This window comes from Pocillopora verrucosa, chromosome 7 (genome assembly GCF_036669915.1).
Source record: "Pocillopora verrucosa isolate sample1 chromosome 7, ASM3666991v2, whole genome shotgun sequence".
NCBI lineage: Eukaryota > Metazoa > Cnidaria > Anthozoa > Scleractinia > Pocilloporidae > Pocillopora > Pocillopora verrucosa.
Genome location: NC_089318.1, coordinates 7,570,513 through 7,587,046, shown reverse-complemented (window position 1 = coordinate 7,587,046; position 16,534 = coordinate 7,570,513). Strand labels below are relative to the sequence as shown.

General features: G+C 39.1%; 1 protein-coding gene and 1 pseudogene across 1 annotated transcript in view; both read left to right on the top strand.

The window, feature by feature from the left end:
* Positions 1–16,534, top strand: part of LOC131796152 (uncharacterized) — a 47,550-nt gene that overhangs the window by 12,521 nt on the left and 18,495 nt on the right. The window lies entirely within an intron of this gene.
* Positions 1,598–11,913, top strand: LOC131796147 (uncharacterized; annotated as a pseudogene).

Here is a 16,534-nt window from a genome sequence, read left to right as displayed (position 1 = left end):
TTCCGATGACGTTGTGTTGTGCTTCGATAATACTGTTATGTTTCGATATTTGTTTGATGTGTTTGCAGATATGGGCCACCGTAGTTTTAAATATCATCTAGTTTTATTAATAAGATAATCGCATGTAAACTAATCAGTGGGGCCGAGTGAAATTGAGGATTGATGTAGCTTATGTTTTCAGAAGTTGCAGAACTTGACTAAGTCGCCACGAGGGAAGTCTCAGTGCGGAGAACACAAGTTATATAAATCCTTCATTTTTCGAAGAAACATGCGATTACTTGCTCATAACAGAGAGAGCGAAAGTTTATTTTATCAAGAAGACAAAAACGCGTACTGTTACACAATTTCGTGGGAAGCCATTTCAGTGTTCAGTTAGCATCAATGAACTATAAAAGTCACGAAAAAGCTGAATGAAATTTTGTTTTTGTATAAAAACACTAAAGCAGTGAATTCATCAATGAAATTCTAATACTTTTAGACAAAGTAAAACCTTATTTAATATTTTTAATTTCAATAAATTTTTCCCGGGGCAATCACCAAAAGTAATGAAAAATGCCCTCTGTTAGCAATATGAAAGTAACAGATGATGCGACATTTCTTGTTAGGCAATTTTGATCTGCGTGGTTCAGATGAGGTAGACTACATTGGCTTTTTGGCTCATCGATGAATATTAAAAAACTTTTTCTGCTGTTGAAGAATGCGTGCGGGACAGTCATATGGATTCAGATCAGCGCGAGAATTTTCTTTCATAAAGAAATGTCACGTGAAACTAAAATTTTTCTCTTGCCTGCGAAATGCAAAAAGCCCTAACTAAGGAGTCAATTAATTGTCTTTGATGTGGGGCTCATATAATTGGCTTTAACTCATGCACTTGTTTTCAACATGCAACTGTTTTCAAATGCTATGCTAAAAAAATACTTCTGAAAATGATCAACGCGACTAGATTAGGTTGCTGAGCCATATTCTATGACAATTTCTATATTTTATCGGCAGCAAATATTGAAAAAAATGAACGCTTTTGTCTTAAACTGGGTCACGGTTTTAAAAACTTCACAGCAATGTCTTCATCCATTTTTCTCTGTCTCCTCATGAGTTAATCACTATGAAGGATTGGAACTGTTAGAGCACTAATTTCGTTTTTGTGATAGTCGTATTTAGGTTATAGACCCAAATAATTACTCATTCATTTTCAGAAAACGCTACAAGAGATAATATCTCGAAAAAAAAGCGAGCTCCGCTTTTAGGCTTGCCTAAATCTATATATTATCTCGCATCAATCTTTTTTGTTCGTGATCGCTACAGTATCACTATGAGCCTAGTACGCTATCTGCAGGAAGTGATGCTTGTGTCTCAACTGAATTTCTCTACTTTGGCGCAAACAGTTGTAAATTTTCAAGACTTCAAGTTTATTGTCAATGAGGATGTCGTTTATAACCACATTCTGTAGGGTCACGTGTTTCAAAGATTGACAGTTGGCAGCGCCACTCAGGCGCGCGCGCTCGAACATTTCACGTCACTAATGAGTGTAATTAGTCTCTATGACGACAAGCAAGTTAGTTGGCTTATTTCTTTTTTGCGAGAATGTTGCGTTTGCCGTATGGTTAACTCAGCGTCCATTATGAAGAAGGAAAAAGTTTTTATCAGTATTCTGTTTTGGTTACTGATTTGTTTCAGCTACAGCGAAGGTAAGGATAGCCTTTATTTTGAATTTGCGCGTGTTCTGCTCGTTCGCGTTCATTTTTCTGGCGCAACAGCCTTTTTTTTTGCATCAGCGCAATCAAGAGGTTTTCGGTTTGACTGACAAAGAAATTATGATTTGTTGAGAAATTGAAAACAAAAAGCATTTAGACAAAAAGCAAAAGAAATAAGTGCAATAATAAAGAGGAGGAGAGGATAGAGAAAAATGTTTGAATACAGTTACATGCGATGCCATGTAGAGAACGACTGGGAAGTGAAAGGAAACATTTTGCAACACTTGTCGATTATCTTTTAAGTTTCAGGATCTCTCCGACAATTTGACGATGATTATTTACCTCGGGCTCTCAGCCAATCAGACTGTACTTCTCATTTAATTGCGGCAGCATAGTCCTTATAACTAAAAGCCAGAATACAACACAGTTAAACATAACAGACAAACAAAAACCAAAACAAATCGACGAAGATAACAGTAACCAGAAAATACAAAATTGCATTGACTATGAGAATAATTCTCATAATTAATGCAATTTCGTGGGGTCGGGGAATAGGGTTTATCTGATGAGTGAAAAGCACAGTAAATGCTGCAGAAAGTGTAAGAAACAGATGTCATGACATCTTTGGATTCTTTTTTAAGTTTCAGGGTTATCAATAACTCCGGCCCCCAGGCCCCACTCGACCTTCCACGGAAGGCCCATCCTCACATCAGCCACCACCAGAGGGACGCCCCGCACTACTGGAGACGATGCACGGGCCATTAACGATAATATCGAAGATATCAAGTCTATGGAATCGGCAGCGAATAACAATCATGCTAACCGGGAGAAAATTATGATAAGAAGAGCTGCCAATGAAGACATCTTAGAGTACCCCGGTAGTGATAAAAAACTTCCATCAAACTTTAAGTTGAAATCGCTCTTAAAGCGAGCCGTCAAGCGAGGACGAGACATTGCGGCTTCTCAGGGAGCACCTGGTACGAGTAAGATATAGAAGATGATTAGTAAGAAACTGGAAAAACAACTTCTGCCGATGAAAGTATATGTGAATCCATCTTTCCAAAATTTCTCCTTCTGCATTTTTTTTTGGGTGAAGAGAGGGATAGAGTGAATTATCTATGCTATTGTAACAGTCAGAGGAATTTTGTAAGAACAACTGAAAAAATTATCCGGTAACTTAAAAGTTCTTTCTACAGCGATGAAGTTACTTCGGGTCTTAGCTCAAATGGCAATCCGACTAACAGAGGAAACTACATCAGGATCGTGTTTTACTTCAGTTTTGTGCGTGTTTTGCCCGCAAAGTTATCGCATATATTTTTTGCACCAGAACGCTCAGGTTTTAATTTCAAAGTCAATGCAAAAGAAATCTTGTTTTCGATAAATGGCTTTTCTGTAACCCTTCTGGTTTTTCTGGAAGCTAAAGCTGATACGCGCAAGATCCTAACGATCATTAATAAGAAACAGGGGATGGGGAAAGGGAGGAGTAAGCTCCTAGATTAAATGAACAGACTGAGGAAAAAAGCTGTTACTTAGTAACTACTTCAGCATTTACTGTGCTTTTCACTTATCAAATCAATCCCTCCACATCACGAAATTGCACTGACTATGAAAATAATTTTCATAATTAATACAATTTCGTGGGACCGGGGAGGAGGGTTCACCTGATAAGTGAAAAGCACATTAGATGCTGCAGAAAGTGTAAGAAACACATGTCATGACACGTTTGGATTCTCTTTTAAGTTTCAGAGTTATTAATAACTCCGGCCCCCAGGCCTCACTCGACCTTCTACGGAGGGCGCATCCTTCCATCAGCCACCACCAGAAGGACGCCCCGCACTATTACAGACGATGCACAGGCCATTAATGATGATATCGAAGATATCAAGTCTATGGAATCGGCAGCGGATAACAATCATGCTAACCGGGAGGAAATTATGATGAGAAGAGCTGCCAATGAAGACATCTTAGAGTACCCCGGTCGTGATAAAAAACTTCCATCAAACTTTAAGTTGAAATCGCTTTTAAAGCGAGCCGTCAAGCGAGGACGAGACATTGCGGCTTCTCAGGAAGCACCTGGTAAAGGTAAGATATAGTCGATGATTAGTAAGAAACTGGAAAAACAACTTCTAAAAGTATAAGTGAATCGATCTTTCCAAAATTGCTCATTGTGCCTTTTGTTTGGGTGAAGGGAGGGATAGAATGAATTATCTGTGCTATTGTAACAGTCAAAGGAATTTTTTGAGAAGAACTGAAAAGTGTAAGAAAACATGACGTGTCACCCATGAGCTCTTATTTTTAAATAGTCGTTAAGAAATTACCCGGCAACTTAAAAGTTCTTTCTACAGTGATGAAGTTACTTCGGGTCTCAGCTCAAATGGCAATCCGATTAACAGAGGAAACCACATCAGGATCGTGTTTTACTTCAGTTTTGTGTGTGTTCTGCTCGCAAAGTTGTCGCATATATCTTTGCATCAGAACGCTCAAATTTCAATTTCAAAGTCAATACAAAAGAAATGTTGTTTTCTATAAATGGCTTTTCTGTAACCCTTCTGGCTTTTCTGGAAGCTAAAGCGCAAGATCCAATCGATAGTTGATAAGAAAAAGGGGAAGATTAAATGAACAGAGGAAAAAAGCTGTTACTTAGTAACTACTTCAGCATTTACTGTGCTTTTCGCTTATCAGATCAATCCCCCCACTTCACGAAATTGCATTGACTATGAATATAATTTTCATAATTAATGTAATTTCGTGAAGTGGAGGGATTGATTTGACAAGCCAAATCATAGTAAATGCTGCAGAAAGTTTAAGAAACACATGTCATGACACGTTTGGATTCTCTTTTAAGTTTCAGGGTTATCAATAACTCCGACCCCCAGGCCCCACTCGACCTTCCACGGAAGGCGCATCCTCACATCAGCCACCACCAGAGGGATGCCCCGCACTACTGCAGACGGTGCACAGGCCATTAACAAAAACATCGAAGATATCAAGTCTATGGAATCGGCAGCGAATAACAATCATGCTAACCGGGAGAAAATTATGATGAGAAGAGCTGCCAATGAAGACATCTTAGAGTACCCCGGTCGTGATAAAAAACTTCCATCAAACTTTAAGTTGAAATCGCTTTTAAAGCGAGCCGTCAAGCGAGGACGAGACATTGCGGCTTCTCAGGGAGCACCTGGTACGAGTAAGATATAGACAATGATTAGTAAGAAACTGGAAAAACAACTTCTGCCGATGAAAGTATAAGTGAATCGATCTTTCCAAAATTGCTCATTGTGCCTTTTGTTTGGGTGAAGGGAGGGATAGAATGAATTATCTGTGCTATTGTAACAGTCAAAGGAATTTTGTGAGAAGAACTGAAAAGTGTAGAGAGACATGACGTGTCACCCATGAGCTCTTATTTTTAAATAATCGTTAAGAAAGTACCTGGCAACTTAAAAGTTCTTTCTACAGTGATGAGTAACTTCGGTTCTCAGCTCAAATGGCAATCCGATTAACAGAGAAAACCACATCAGGATCGTGTTTTACTTCAGTTTTGTGCATGTTCTGCTCGCAAAGTTGTTGCATATATCTTTGCATCAGAACGCTCAGGTTTTAATTTCAAAGTCAACACAAAAGAAATTTTGTTTTCGATGAATGGCTTTTCTGTAACCGCTCCGGCTTCTCTGGAAGCTAAAGCTGATACGCGCAAGATCCTATCGATATTTGATAAGAAACAGGGGATGGGGATAGGGAGGAGTAATATCCTAGATTAAATAAACAAAGGAAAAAAGCTGTTACTTAGTAACTGCTTCAGCATTTATTGTGCTTTTCGCTTATCAGATCAATCCCCCCACTTCATGAAATTGCATTGACTCTGAAAATAATTTTCATAATTAATGCAATTTTGTGAAGTGGAGGGGTTGATGTGATAAGTGAAAAGCACAGTAAATGCTGCAGAAAGTGTAAGATACACATGTCATGACACCTTTGTATTCTCCTTTAAGTGTCAGGGTTATTAACAACTCCGGCTCCCAGGCCCCACTCGACCTTCCACGGAAGGCGCATCCTCACATCAGCTACGACCAGAGGGAGGCCTCGCACTACTGCAGACGATGCACAGGCCATTAACGATAATATCGAAGATATCAAGTCTATGGAATCGGCAGCGAATAACAATCATGCTAACCGGGAGAAAATTATGATGAGAAGAGCTGCCAATGAAAACATCTTAAAGCACCGTGGTAGTGATAAAAAACTTCCATCAAACTTTAAGTTGAAGTCGCTCTTAAAGCAAGCCGTCAAGCGTGAACGAGATTTTGCGGCTTCTCAGGAAGCACCTGGTACAGGTAAGATAAAATCGATGATTAGTAAGAAACTGGAAATACAACTTCTGCCGATGAAAGTATAAGTGAATCGATCTTTCCAAAATTGCACATTGTGCCTTTTGTTTGGATGAAGAGAGGGATAGAGTGAATTATCTGTGCTATTGTAACAGTCAAAGGAATTTTGTTAGAAAAACTGAGAGTGAGTGTAAGAAAACATGACGTGTCACACATGAGCTCTTATTTTTAGACTGAAGTTAAATAATCGTAGGGAAATTATTGGCCAGCTTAAAAGTTCTTTCTACGGTGATGAAGTAACTTCGGGTCTCAGCTCAAATAGAAATCAGATTAACAGAGAAAACCACATCAGAATCGTGTTTTACTTCATTTTTGTGCGTGTTCTGCTCGCAAAGTTGTCGCATATATCTTTGCATCAGAACGCTCAGGTTTTAATTTCAAAGTCAATACAAAAGAAATTTTGTTTCCGATGAATGGCTTTGCTGTAACTGCTCCGGCTTCTCTGGAAGCTAAAGCTGATACGCGCAAGATCTTACCGATAATTAATAAGAAACAGGTAAACCAGCCTCAATGCAAATGAAAGGGCACCGACCTTACAGGATGTTCTTTGCAACGTTTTCCATTGTTTTTTTTTTGGGGGGGGGGAGGGGGGGAGGTAAGGGGGTGGGTATAGGGAGGAATAAGATCCTAGATTAAATGGACAGAGGAAGAAAGTTGTTACTCAGTAATGCAGTTTGGGGTACTCATCTGATAAGTCAAAAGCACTGTACATGCTGCAGTTGGTTCGTCGACACTTGGTGTCGTCGACACTTGGTGTCGATGACACCGAGATCCGTTGCTCTTCCATTCGAAGGTGACTCGGGCCAATCTCAGGACAGGTTCTATTCAAAGAGTCGGGCCAATCACATGACAGGTTTGGTTTTAGAGAGTTGACTTAAACCTTGACATCGACTTAGACTAAGCAGTCAGAGATTACTTTAAGTTCAGATTCATCTCAACCTAATATCAAATGTTGGTTGTCTAAGTTCAATCCTGATAAATCTTAAATTTCTCGTTCAAATAACAAGATATTCCCAAAGACGGCACCCAAGGGGAAACCAGACAGAAATCGTTTGGTCGAGATAAGAAGGAATCACACCTACCAGATGATTATCCTAAGACAGATGGTAACAAACACAAACCGCGAGGCACATCTACCGTACAAGACACGAAGAAAAACATCAAGCCCACAAATATGGTGTCTGCTGATCCCCGATGGAGGTCAGCCATGGATTATGAACGCAAGTCTCACGATGAAAATAAAAAACCCAAAAGAAAAAAGAAAAAAGAAGGAGAAGTGGAATCGCAATCTGAGACCAAAGATCCTGCGGACGATGGGTCCTCGATCATTGTCGGAGGACTTATAGGAGGAATGTTTCTGTTTATGGCGATTGGGACTGTGTTTTATCGCATTTGGTAAGCAATCTTTTTCATCTGCCACCAATTAGACCACATTACAGTCAAAAATTATAACAAAGAAGATGCTCACTTAAAATATGCTTAAACATGATTTTAAGCCAGTCAATTCAGACTTGTGGTTGGTTTATGTAAAGTCTGTCAGTGAACTGGAATATTCATCTCACCTTGTTTTCTAGTGCTTTTGAAAGTGATTTTCGGTTGAAACTTTTACAGGAGAAATTGTAGGAAGAGAGCTGGACGAGATCGAGGTGATCTTGAACGAGGTCGGTTATCAGCCTCGAACCAGGCCATCGCGGAGGACGGAGATGAAGATATCATCTTTGAAAGAAAACCTAGAGAAAGGAAAGAGAAAAACAAGAAGGAAGATGAAGGAGGTAAACCGAATGTTAGTCTTAAATGAAAAGGCCTAGAACTTCAGGATGAAAAAGAAAGTGAGAAAGACAGCGTAAAAAAAACAGCAAACAAAAAAATCACACTCTTTACATCAGATGTGGGCAAGATAATTTCATCTTTTTACCATGGGGTTTGTTCGCAGATTATAAGGAAAATGACTCAAACCAAAGCTCATTTTTACCGCCAAATTCGACTTTACTCGCCATGTCAGGAATCTTTTCACAGACAATTTCAAAGAAATAGGTAAGAATTTCTTGAACACAGCCTATGGGTATGTGTTTTCTTTGGTGTACAAACAGCTGAAATCAGAGTGGTAAAGTCAAGTGTAGCGAAGCGATATGAAATGAAGTGAAGTGAACATAAGTGATATGAAGTAAAGCAAAACCAAGCACGTCTGAGAAAGTCTCTCATCTTAATTAAATAGTATTAACATAGACTTTGCTCAGTGTTTAACTCCTTATTCTTGCCACAGAACCCCCAGATAAAGACATAGGATTGAATTTGGAAGTCTCTCCGCCGCAATCTCCGCCGCCAAAAGGTATACTTAAAAGTAAGAAAAAAAAAAGAAGTAAAGCAAAGCTCGATAAATTTAATTTTAGATCTAAAACAAACATTAGCAATAACTTCTTGTTTGATTGAAACGACTAGAATTGTCTATTTTTTCCACAGATACTCACGGCCGAGAAGTACGAGTAAATATGGAGCCCTCCGATTCTTCGCAACCGGCCTCGTTATCAACCCTGTCTGCCCCATCACTGGGCTCTTCCATCGGTACGCCGCACTCCACCTCAGCGAGTGGCTGTTCTGTGGAATATATAACCCTCCTCGACACTCGTAAGGATTCTGAACTGAAGCCTGGGATGCCTCAATCCTCTGGATCTTCCTCATCAAGTGATGCAAAGATTACAGCTGAAACAGAAAGAGACCTGGCGGCTCCACCTCAATCGTCCGCCATTTCAGGTAAAATAATCTGATCGAAGCTAAATTCCAGAATAATAGATGAATTATGGGCAAGAAACTAGATTTTAAAAAGAACCTCATACAATCTCTTTTGTTTTATTTCTACTATTTATGATATAGCGGCCTCTCGCCAACTGAGAAACATCGTTACAATGGAAACAGGTGGCTCTAACTCCTCCTCTGAGTCGTGCAAGACGCCAGTAGCTGCCAGCAATGACGTCATCATCACAATGGACGATGACGACGATTGCAAGGTGCCGTTGTTGTCTTCAGAAAATGAGGGCTCATCTGCTGAAATGATCTACTTTAGGAACGATTTGACGACAGAAGGAGATGAGGACGATGATAAAGAGCGGTCAGGTGATTAAAATATAACGAGAACGCTTCATAAAAAGGCGCAGCTTGACCAGTAGAACTTTGAATTTCGAAATCCGAAAGTCTGATGTTTGAATTTTCTTAGGAGACTAAGAGTCTTTTCGTTGTCTTTCGTTCGCAACAAAACATCATACTTTATACTAACCGTATGTCTCCACCTTATCCGACGGATTTAGGCAGTGTCTAAATCCGTCGAATAAAATGGAGGGCTTGGCACATGGAACGGTAAGAACAAAATACGGTAATTAAATTAAGACAGATGCTTTAGCTGGGTGTTACAATGGACTCCCGATAATGAGGTGGTAAGTCGTCTGACGTGAAATAATTCATCTAGGAAAGTCTCTGATTGGTGAACACAAAGCTTCAGAGGATCGCCGATCAATCATACATCTGACGTCAGGTCAAAACTCGGACGGTTTGCATAGAGACCTCAACAAGGATTGGTCCCAGGTCCTGGTCAAGAATAAACAGGCTCTCAACAAAAACAGGGAGAAGAGAAGAGTGATCAAGGAGCGAACAAAGATGACAGTGAAATCCTTGGTGGAGAATGTTTTACTGGCAAAGGTAATCAAATAAACTTTTGGAATGTATCCAGTGTGTACCAGATGTATCCAAAATGGTGGTGATATATGAAGCCGCTTTTTTTCTTTCGAGGGGGGGGGGGGTTGGGGGTATCTCTTGAAAGAGTATTCGAAGAAGGGGGGCAGGAACAGTGAAAGTTAGATGGAAGAGAATTACGACAAAAGTTGCAACGAACTCTCGTAATGTCCATTTGCAACCTATGTAGCAGGTGTAATCCTTTTGGCGTTTTCCAACGGGGTTTAGCCAAACACGTGGTGAGCGCGAAGGGTACGGAAAAGGATCCTTAATCTATTCGCACATTTTCTTTAACTCTTGCGTCTTTTGCAAGTCAGACTTTATTTTTTTCTCCGCTCCCACAACATGAATTAAAACCTTTCTACATAGTGGCCTGCTAAATTTTCTGTTATTCATGTTTGTTTGTTTTTTTTTGTTGTTGTTTTTAGGCAATTATATTGGATGAGGCAGTGGACAAAGGACGTGACTTGAAGTGTATCAAGCGTCGACGCATAATCCGTAAAGGTCTCTCACTGCGATTTCACACACCTTTATCTGAGGGTGTACCTCTGGCACAGTCAGTCATTCTACCACGACCTGTTGATCCAAGGGAAGAGAAAAGAGACAAGGAAAGACTTAAAGTTATTGAGGAATTGTCAAGGGAACATGTCAACCCTTCATTTGGGGACGTGATCCAGATTGTGGCCTCAATCCTTCGCTCGGTCAAGGTTAGGAGAGAATTGGAAAAACAAAATGACTACAAAAGAAATGTAAGTATTCTGGAAAAACAAAACAGATCGGTGAAAAAATATTCACTCAGAATCGATTTCAATTTATGATGATATTTTTCTGAATCTTAACAAATAGTTGTTTTAAGCAATATTACATTTTCATTTTCACGCCTCTTGGTCCCTACATCAACGCCCAGTTGAATCTCGTGGGCCTTTTGCAACAATAAAATTTTTATTTAACCCGGTCAATAGAGCCCTCGTTACCGGAATCGTTACTATGGTGATGTTGATGATTACGATGACGATGACAGTGATGATGAATATTACTAAACAGTCTGACAATCAACTCAAGTTTACCCTGGGCTCCTACAATGCCTTATTGTGGTAATTTCCAAAACCACTTTCCTATTTAGGATTTATTTTGTTATCCTCCTTTAATTTAACTGAAATATCTTTGTTTTACTCAGTTGATTGCCTTCGACGCAGATACCTTTGCAATGAGGAATAAGAAGCCTTCCACTTTTGAAATGGATATACAGTTTGTCCGGAACGTGATCTGTGGTCGGTCTGCACTTGACCATGACGAAAATCCCCTAACGGGATGTGAGTGCTCCTACTGTAAAAAGCAACGGAGTAAAACAAGGGGACCACATTACTCTAATGTACCAAAGTAAGGATGTTTTCCTCTTGAAGTTAGGAATTGTAAGAGGAGAACGAAAGAAATTTGTACTTAGGTTCTTTAGTTGTGAAAGCTATGCCGAAAGGACAATTTAAGGGGAACAAAATTTTAGGCCACGAAAGGAAAATCAGAAAGAAAGTATAAAAACGGTTTGAGATTACAAAGAGTCATTGGACCGTTCGAGAATTGTGCTCTAAATGTGTTTCTCGGTCACAGTAAAACTTGTTATTTGAGTCAAGGTTATTGGAGTAAAAAATGCTAGTTAGTATAGCTTCCAATTGTTAAAGTAGATCACTGAGGAGGAATAAGAACGGCTAAGCTTCCAGGCCGATTTAAAATGGCGGCGTCTATGGTCTAACTCTCCTTCAGCTAACTCCCTTGAAATTGCATTATCACTTCAGGAACTGTACCACAACTCTAATCAAAACACATCCGTAGGCGAAATCTACTTACAGTTGTGTAGAATGCGTAAACATAGACACAGTTTTTGAAGTTTATCCATTAGCATTTCGATTTGGTGAAGTTCCATTGTAAATAACTCTAGCATTTGCTTATTCGCGGAATACGTGTTTTATGTTCGTTCTTCTTTTTTTAGGGATATCCCCGCAACGGACGATACCTTCGTAATTAATGGAAAAGTCTACACAGTTTTTGTTCCCAAACAATCTTTTTCCGGTAGTGCAGGCCCTAAAACAAATACTGGGTCAGATAATGCACGAAATTAATAAAGTAACTTATCTCAGTTTCGTATCAGTCTATAAATTTGCATCCTAACGAGAGAAAAATAAGAAAATTCACTTTGTCTAATGCAAAGCGCATGAAAATCTTGACCTCGAAGGCTCAGTCAGTTTTTGCTTGTTATCTTCTTGATTTGCGTTATGTGAACTCATGCCGGCGAGCATGTTCACATAAATCAATTTTCAATTTCGTTTCGGAAGAAATACAGTATTGCATTGGTTTTACCGTTTTCAAACAATGCTTCTCGTTTTTCGTGCTCTTTTTTTTGACTCAGTACGTTTCATTCAATTGTGAACTCTTGTTTTTATCGTTTTGTAATGTACTGATTTAAACTCATTAAAGTTTGTTACAAACATTGAAGACGAATGATCTTTACAACGGAAAAATTGTGAAATGGTAGCTTGGATTTGTTTTTTTTTTGTGTGTGCCACTCCCAGTAGTTCATAACGTTTTGTGACACGCAGATGTGAACATTGAAGTCTGGTACAAACATTATTATATCTCTCAGTCAGTAGGCACATATGATTGGTCAAATTAGCGGGCCGTATTTCACTGAACGGATCGCTAAATTCAAGAGTTTGTTTCAAATTGAATGTACCCCTCTATAGGACCGAGAGATATAACAATAATTGCTCTCAAAACTTTCCGCGTACATCCATATCTCGATACAAGACCACTATCATGTAGAGACCAAAATATGTCAACTATTGTGGTCTACTTTCAAATGATAGTAGAATATTGATGTATGACTTGCTAATGAAAAATTCTGCTCGCACATCTTTGATGGGAGAAACATTACCAAATACGTCAGTATATGATTTAAAATTCGATTTCAAATTTGGAATAAACTTGTGACAGCAGCCAGAAAGCTACAGGGGAACGGCACGCACGCCGGCCGAATCAAGTGTCTCGCCAAAGCATTTCCTGCTGGTACTTGGTGTTCGCGCGTTAAATATATTTAATCACCGCAAAGAGAGAAAAGAAAAGAAAACTGTAAAACTTGAGAATACTTCTTCTAAATTAACACGAGCTACTCGGTCACTCCAGCAGGTATAACTCACGATGCTGTTCTTGACAAAAATAAACTAACCATATAACATGCTATAATCTCAAATCTTTGATTGCTGATCTAGGCGATGAATTTCGTGAACTTTGGCTATAAATACGCGACTTTGCTAATACTGCGTCCAAATGAATACTGGGATTGGCTAACCCTGTACCAGGTCCCTCAAGGAGCATGTTGATTCGCGCGGCCTCGATCTCTGTTGCTGTTAGATGAGATTTAGAGCCAAAAAATCTTGCAACATTTTTTCTTTCCTTGATGGACTAAGGAGATCATTTAGTTGTATGGGAATGTGAAAATGATCTCAAACATCCCGAAGTGTAAATATTTTAACGAAAACCTTCTATTTCTAATTCGTGGGTTGGTACATAAGTCGACTGTCTTGAAGCCCACAAAATGTTTAGTCTTTTATTGATAAATAGAGATAGCTTATCTGTGTTGAAGTATATCGAAGTATGATCAAATCTCAGTTAAACAGCCGTTGCGATGAACTTTATCAAAAAATGCTTCATGGAGGCATGTTTCTGTCTGACGTTTATGTATTAAAGAAAATCGCCCAAGTTTGGGGAGTGTTTCTTGAAAAGTAAAACTTTCAAGAGTTTCGGTGTGTGTCCTTTATTTGAAAAAAAAAGCATTTTAAAAAATAAGAGAGATGCCTGAACGTTTTGTGTCACAAGACCAAAAAAGAAAAAATAAAATTTGCTGTACAAAGAACGCTTTAATGTAGCCTTGTTTCGTTTTGATTGCGTCATTATAAAATATCCTTTTTTGGCTAGCCGCACAAAGATTTATTTCAGTTCAGTTTTCTTTACGTCATAGTAGTAGTTTAGTTTTAAGGAGTTGTCCCTGGAGCAAAGAGGAGTCTTTTAGGAGTCTTTCGGAGTTTTTTTTTTACAACTTGAAGTTTTCTCATCCCCGGAGCCAAGATCAGACGTAAGTCACGATCGTTAGTTGTGTTTTCTGTCGTCAGATTTGTAGTTTAGCTCGTTTCCTTAGCTTAGACAGATCGTGCATTCCTTTTAGTTTTCACCGCAAGTGTTGTAACAAGTCGACTGGCCTGATTACATGATTTAGTCCAATAAACGTGTGTAAGAGTCTGCTGTCCGTCCCGTACTTCACTGTGGTTGACCTGGCGGACCCAATTACGCTGCACCCCGTGTCTGCTGTGCTGGGAACGCGACAGGAATATTCTCTAATAATGATTTGGAATGTGACACGGTTTTATGCTACTCTGGTTTAATTTTCTGGTTTGAATGTAACCGAAATAGTTACCATTCATAGACCCAACGTTTCGACACTCTTGTCAATTGCCTTCATCAGGGGTTATCTAATCGTTGCAACAAAAGGTCCTTTTATACCATCACTAATTAGCTACCTTTTTTTGACGAGGTGTAAATAGGCGTCAGGAAGTAAGCCGCCATCATCACGACTTAAAGGAGCGTGGGCGGAGTTCAGATGCCAGGCTTCCAAACAAAGGCGCTGGTGGTAACGCCGATTAGTGGTGATAATTTTAGAATTATCCCGCCCAACTGTATGGTTAGTCAGGCAATTGTGCTCCGATAAAGCTGAATTTTCGTTTTTGACAAAGAAAACCGCTTTTTGATGCTCTTTCGAACGTGTACCAAACTGACGTTTGGTCTGTCCGATATATTCGTTGAAACATTGCTCAAATTCCTGTGAAAGAAGGTGCAGCATTCGGAATCTGGATGATATACACACGATTTGAGGTATATGTTTGTAGTTACGTCGAATTGTCCTCCATGAAGGTTGATCAATTTTTTTAAAAGATGACAACCAGAGGCGAGATTTCTGTTCGGGATATTGCTTATAACATAACATTCTTTCAAAGCCTCGCACGTTTCATTTGTCTGAAACATTTGTTGTTGAGAACATTAGATGTAAACATCGCCAAATTATGCAATATCAGATTTTTGAGCTTTTTCGCGAATTGCCCCTATAAAAAGTAGAGGCAGGCCCGCAGAGATTTTTACATATTTAAAAACTAGAATACTATAACCAGCTAGGTGGGTAGTTCCAGAATTGGTGTACTTTTGGAGAAATTCAGATAAATGTTTTCCCTGTTTTGCCCGACAACAAAAATGACCGAAACTGTACCGAGATGAATAATCTGTTGGTGTGTTCACATTCACTCCAAGGGAAAATTGAATAAATAAAAGTGAAGACGAATGATGTCCCTATGTATGGTAGAAGTGCCATTTTGTAATGTTGTATCTAGCTTGAGACAGAGAAATAAACATTTCACTCTATTTTTGCGACGTTTTTGTATGAAAATGAGACCCTCGGCCTCAAACAGGCAGCCGTCGTTACCATGGCAACAAGAGTGCTGCGACCTTTTAAAAGGGCGTTATTGTGCATCCCACCTGAGCGCCTAACTGTATGCAAAATTTGAAGGGGGTTGAAAATTTTCATTTCCCAAGATGTTTGATTCTTACAGAGACTTGTTCTTAAATCTTTAAACCAGAGAAGCATCAAGTTTTGCCACACCTGCCAATTGCCTGCGGCTCAAACTTACGGCTGGTTTCTTTGCCAGATTTAAGAAAAAGTATAAAGTACAAACCAGTCGGCTACAAATCTAACAAACTCTTATAATATCCGTAGACTAGAAAAAAAAACAAACTTGAGTAAGTAAAATAACCATTTTTATTGTTTCTTTAGAGGGAACGGTAACGAATCTTGCAATCTGATTGGTTCTTTACCCGGTCAGTATTTTCCTATCTCTGCCCACGGGCCACGGTAACGCTTTCGTGAGTCGCCGAGTACATCCCAACTTTCGTTGTCATTTTTCATAAATATACCTCGTTTTCCAGCTGGGCAGTATTTTTAAGCAAACACGTCGGTCACTACCTCAAGCCGATAAATAACTTATGAATCCTCCCTTTTCTCTCTATCAAATCACTTTGGTTGACAGAAAAATATTGGTTTCAGAATGAATTTGTATAAACAATAGTGTCATTACGTTGGTTGACGAGCGGCCTAAAAACCGTCTGCAATTAATTTTAATCGTTCACAAAAAGTACCCAGAAAGTTGAAACGTGAGGTATTTGGTTACAGTTAAACTGAACGATGGAACTTTCATTCATTTAATATCTGAATTTTCTCGAGCAATTTGTTCATAGTAAAAAAAAAGCGAGCGAAGTTTTAATTTAAGTTCTACAACAAATATACGCTCCTGGTGAGTCTTTCCAATTCCGTTCAATTTGGACATTTGTACCTTAAATTGCACAACAGAAATTGAAGGAATTGAGAAAAGGCTGCATTAAATTCCCTTGTGTCTCGTTGGAGTGTGCCGTTCGAATTTAGTTTTTGTGAAGGAAAGATCAGAGTTAAACACGCCATTACAGCAAACAAACGAGCAAACTCTCACAACTTCAAAATAAAAAATTGAATTTACTCACAATTACTTTCCTCGCCGTTTACTTAATGAACAGAGGTAAATCTTCGTACATGAATGAATGGTCGATGAGAGTAAATAATACTTTCCGTTAGATCATTAACTGATTTTTAAGAAAACATTGTCGTGAGAG